Source organism: Talpa europaea, assembly GCF_964194135.1.
Source record: "Talpa europaea genome assembly, chromosome: 5".
Lineage (NCBI taxonomy): Eukaryota > Metazoa > Chordata > Mammalia > Eulipotyphla > Talpidae > Talpa > Talpa europaea.
Window position 1 is genome coordinate 17,324,907 of NC_140071.1, and position 5,997 is coordinate 17,330,903.

The following is a 5,997-nucleotide window of genomic DNA, read 5'->3' on the forward strand; positions in this document are numbered from 1 at the left end:
GTGGGCTTGCTTTAAAAGAGCTACTTGGACTCTAAAATTAATTTATATGAATGCCCACATGGAAGGTAACTTCCTGGTCCCTCTCTGTCCAGTCCTTCACCTCCAGTTGACCTGGATCCCCTTGTATATATTAACTGAGGGAAAGAAGACATGGCCACTGGACAAACATAAAAAACTTTACAGGTCATATTCTTAGTTCCATCATTGGTGACAACAAATATCTTATATGAACACCCCAGAAGTTATTAGAGCCAACTGTCTAAGAGGCCGGCTCCTGAGTTAGATGATCATATTTGAGCCTTAGTTTCTCTTCTTATTAATTGAGTGATCTTAGAGCTATTATTTGCCTAGTCTCAGACTTCATTTCTTTTTAAAATGAGAATAATGATGGTTCTTACATTTTATAGTTGTTGTAAGGATTAATGAGATAAGGTCTATATATCCCTTGTTTGGCACAGTATCTAGCCCTACGTAAGTGCTTATTAGAAAAAATATATCACATTGGCTATTACATTGAAATAAGATTCTTCCTTCTATGCACCAGTTGCTTTAAAAAAATTACAGAAATTCAGCTACATCACAGTTCTGTCCATCCTTGGTTCTCCCATGAGACACTTATCATCAAGCATTCACAGCAGGGACTGCCCTTTGAAAGATTGTCTTTAACTATGAAACTTGTGGTCCTTTACCTTCTATCTTTATTCATTTTTTAAAAAATATATACAAGTGATAGCACTGAATTTATGGTTAGATAATTCTCTTAAGAACACTCCATTAAAAACTGATAGCTTACCTTACTTGATTTGAACATTATGAAGGATTTTTTTTTTCTGAAAGGACAGATGTATAAAATTCTTTAAAAACAGGCACCAAATTTTCCATAACTCTTTATGATTACATGTGCATATACATCATACAATAAATAAAAACATATTAGGGTATCTACCTTCATTATACAATACGATGGCTTTGTTGTGAGTTCAGTTATATTTTCAATTTCAAGAATATTAAGGATTTTATGGCATTCAGGATATCCTCCCTCCATCTCCCACTATTCCATCCAATTTCCTCTAGCTCTTTTCAGATGATAGGGTTAATTATGGTGATACTTGTGTAGTGCATGCAACAGGATAAGTGTACCATTTCTCGAGGTACTTGGGTACAGAATATTTTGAAAGCGAGTGGAATCTGAAGAAGCAAAGCCTTGATATTGAGAAACAAGCAGTTCTGTTTGGCAAGATGACATTCGGTTGTTGTTCCTTTCAGTCAGTGTTTCTCTGTCATGTTGGAAATGTCAGCGAGAGGCCAGGAATTAGGATTTCACTGCAAGTGGGCAGTTATCACAGACAAGTACCATTTAAAAATACAAATTTAGGGCCTCCCCGGTGGCGCAGCGGTTGAGCGCTGGGTTGCGAAACTGCGCGCGGTCTCTGCGGCGCCGGTTCGATCCCCGGCTGCTCCCCGGCCACCAGAGGAGGGTCCCACATGGCGTGCAGACCTCTCCTGCCGCCCGCTGCTCCCCTCAGCAGTGTACTTCGGTCCTTCTGCCTGCTCTGCTCCCCGCTCTGGCTCTGGTGAATTCTCTCACCCTCCCGTGCTTCTGACTGTACCCAGTGCATGTATAAACAAAACAAGCAAACAAACCAGCAAACAAATAAATAAAGCATGCCTCTATTAAAAAAAATAAAATAAAATAAAAATACAAATTTACCAGATTAACCTGTTTTAGAGTTACTTTAGGATTTTTTTAGACTCAAGTCTATAGTTGCCATGATTGATAACATGATCGATAAACATAACTATGTTTAGCACACACATGCACACATGTACACATGTACACACTTAACATGAGCAGGCATATTTACCTAGTGAACGTGGACAATTTCCTTGGCTGAATTGGTAGCATCAGAAGTGATCTCGTCTAGAACATTTAAAACAAAACCATATACTGAATTCACAGTTGAGTATCTTGCAGCCAATATATTCTACTTTAGTATTGTAGGCAGAAAAATGGCTTAAGAATCAGCTGAAATATACTTGGACATTCAGAGCTCTAACAGTTGTTTTGATATGATCTTTCAGCTGATCACTGTAACCCACTGAGACCTCATTAGAATGTTGTCACTAAATGCCATATGGTGTATCTGCTGGTTTTCACATGAACCAGAAATATCTAAACTTCAGATTTGGGGCCCTTCCAACAACAACATTTCCTAAGAGAGATTATAATAGTTTTGACAGTTATTAAAACCAACAGGAAATTGTTCAAAGCTGTTTAGAATCACCTCACCCAGCAAGCTTTACATGCCTGGGGATCATATTACAGTCTTTGCCATTTCTCGAGGTTCTTGGGTACAGAATATTTTGAAAACGAGTGGAATCTGAAGAAGCAAAGCCTTGATATTGAGAAACAAGCAGTTCTGTTTGGCAAGATGGCATTCGGTTGTTGTTCCTTTCAGTCACTGTTTCTCTGTCATGTTGGAAATGTCAGCGAGAGGCCAGGAATTAGGATTTCACTGCAAGTGGGCAGTTACCACAGACAAGTAGGGCTATTGTGGGATCAGCAACAGCAACACAATTTTTTCCATTTACTGCTGTTGCTTTCAAAATTTGTTGTTTTAGAAACTACCCAGCAGAAGAGTAGCTTCCAAAGCAGACTATCAAAGATGGAGCCTCCAACCCTGAAAATGAAGGGGGGAAAAAAAAAAGACATCCTACAATCTGGAGTGAACAGTAGGATAGAAACTAGCCACATGGAATAGACCTGAGAGAGAGAGAGACAGAGAGAGAGAGAAAGGGCTATGATGCAGGCAGGAGGTGCATACTAAACCCTGGTTCAGTTGGGGAGAAGCAGGCTGGCATTGAGCCCAAGGAGGAGGAGCTGAGCCACAGTGGAAGGTACCAAGTTGAGTAAAATGGCTGGCCAAATCAAGTGCATCAAGAAGATGGGACCCAGTCCTCTTTCTTGCAAGTTATATGTTACTCTCAAGGAGCATAGAATCCTGGAAGGACAGACAACAAAACCATGTAGAGAAGATTCCAAAGGAGAGGAGAAAGAGAATAACTAATGAAGCAAAGATTGAAGATACAGCCCATAGCAGATACTTGCTTATTTGGAAACAGAAAATATACTCTGAAACTATGCAAATGACAACGACCTCTAGTGAAAGACCTAGGCAAACAAACTCTTCAATTGTTTAGCTCTTCCTTATTCATCTATTTAAACCTCTCATTTCTTCTGGGCTCTACAACCATCCACTTGGGTTAGCCTTTAAGATTTAGCAATATAAACCTTTCCTTCTCAAATCCTCCATTGCCTGATTTGAATTTAGTCCATTTTGATATCTTCCATTTTTGCTTTCTGATATGATTTCAACAATGCCAACTTAGTTTGTCTAATTGGAATCCATATGTGACTTGTTAGGATGGACATTCTAGATTAGATTCTAGTCTCAGGTTGGCTCTTGGCATCAGAATACACTGGTATTTCCTTTCTCCATAGGAGAAAGTCTGGTTTGGACTCTCTTGCTTGTACATTGCATCACCATCCATACCCACGTCTCGTATGTCTGACACACTGAAAGGGGCTGCACTTGCTTCACACCCCCTGCTGATTTTATATCCTTTTCATTGATTTAATGTAATTTTGAGAGGCAAACTGAAAAGAGGATATTTGCAGATATTACCAAGAAAAATCAATGGGAGATGGCCCCAATGGGGAGTGGTACAGGAAGGAGAGGAAGCCAAGTAGGTGAGTCATCAAGCAAATTACATGCTGGGAAACTACAGCTGGATTACTCTGGAAGACAGTATAGAATATACACCAAAGAGTCAGCCCATCTGAAGGAGCAGGGATGCTTGTCTCTCAGTTTCTCCCTGACATTATTTGAGGGCTCTTCTCATGGGTAATAATTCTTTAGTGCCTCTTGTTTGTCTCACATGTATGTTGACAGGGCTCTGGCAGTCAAAAAGTCTTCAAGGAATTAGTTGCAGATACTGACCATCAGAGATTGGTCATCTATATGGAAATGGTAAGGAAAAGGAGAATGGTAGGCTTCTACCAATGCACACCCACATATCACACCTGCCACCTTCCTTTTTCCCTCAGTATGTATCTCTAGTCTCATAGCATAGCCATGCAAGTCTCTATTTCTAAAGACAATTTAAATTACACTTGCACATTTATACTACCCAAGTTCAAAGTGAACCATGACATATCATTCATTTGTCCCTTGCAACAAAATTTGGACCCATCGAATTTCTGATACTGTACCAAGAGTTGAACATTTCAGGATGAGTGAGAAATGATTCTTACCTCCATGAAGTAAATTGTTTAGAGTTTAAAATAATCTTCTCTCCACTTCTGCCCACAAAAGAAATCAATGTCCTGATTCCTTTATACATAGTGTCCTCATTCCCCTAAGACATTCAACTTCACTGCTGTTTTCAGTATGTACTTGCTCTACTTTCAATGTATACTTTTGTCATCTTCAGGTAGTTCTTCTTTCCAACCAAGAACAAGTTTTAACCCTCTTTCTTGATGTTTCTATCCTTGGTTTATTGCATTCCATTTTAACTGCCATTATCCAAGGAGATCTCATTATATCCATTAACAACCTTAATTTTCCATCTCTTAAGCCACTCCCTGAAAATAAAATTTATCCCCAACACCATGATGACGTGATGAATTGTTTTAAAACAAGTCTTTTCCTGCTGAAATGCCTTTCAGTTACTTCTTGTTTCATGAAGATTCAAGACCTTTTCCAATTTTTCCCAATTTAACCTCTTCAAAATTTTCTTACACTGTTATCTGACATCAATCCTTTGTGTAATCAAGATTAAACTACTCACTGACACCCAACAAAACATGCACACTCAGTCTCTATACTCACAACTCAAACCACTTTACCATTTGGTATGACTTTTCTCCTCTATGCCAAATCCTTCTTAGACTTGGGTAGATCTCAGGTCTCATATTTTCCTGAAGATTCTCACCACCCAATTCATGCTGACCCTTCTAATTAGAATGTTTTTTTTTCTCCCTGTACTATTTGACATTTTGTCATTGTTGAAAATTTGTGATATATAACTTATTCTATATATAACTTATACTTTTTGTGATAATCATAATAAGATCAGGACAGAGGTGGGAAGAGCACAAGGGACTATGGTAATGGAGAACAGGTGAATTGGTGGTGGGAATTTCATGGGGAAATCACACAATGTATAAAAATGAAGGATGATGTAATATATATATATAAAACAGAAACAAAAAAATTAAAGTTTATAATCTTGGGAAAAAGGTGTATCTCTTTTAATTTCATGACAATACCTTGATTTATAATAGCAACTATTTTTCCTATTTTTAAGATGAAGAAACTGAGCTGCAGAAAGAATAGGGGAAAAAAATAGGCAGAACATTTCAGAATTAGAGTTTGAAACTAGATCTGCCTGACTCTTAACAGCTACAGTTTCTTCCCAATAAAATTATATAACCATTAAAAACAAGGAAGGTATTATTCATTCTCATTGACAATTCCTTAGTAGCATAAGTTCAATAAAATTATTTATTTAAATTTGGGGGATTTTCTCTTTTTAAATTTTATGTATATTTTACATCATTCTTCCTTTTTGTTCAATGCTTGCTTTTTCCTCTCAGGTGTATTCCCTGTAAAAATTTGGGGGATTTTCTTCAATCACTTTCAAAAGCATTACAAGGAGATCTAGATACACTTTGTTTTATTCTGCTTATTTTTCAAGAAAAACATGACAGTCACAAAGAAATTGATTTTGCCCATTTTGGAGAATCCATGAATCTGTAAACTCCATGAAATCATGAACAATGTAATTTCGTTCATCGCTGTTCTTCTGTGCCTACCACCGGAATTACCCATTGAATGAATAGTGTGTAATCAATTTATTCACATATGAGTAGAACTTACCTTAAGTGAAAATTTGAGAAGATGAGCCATGACATATAGGTATAATATGATTTCA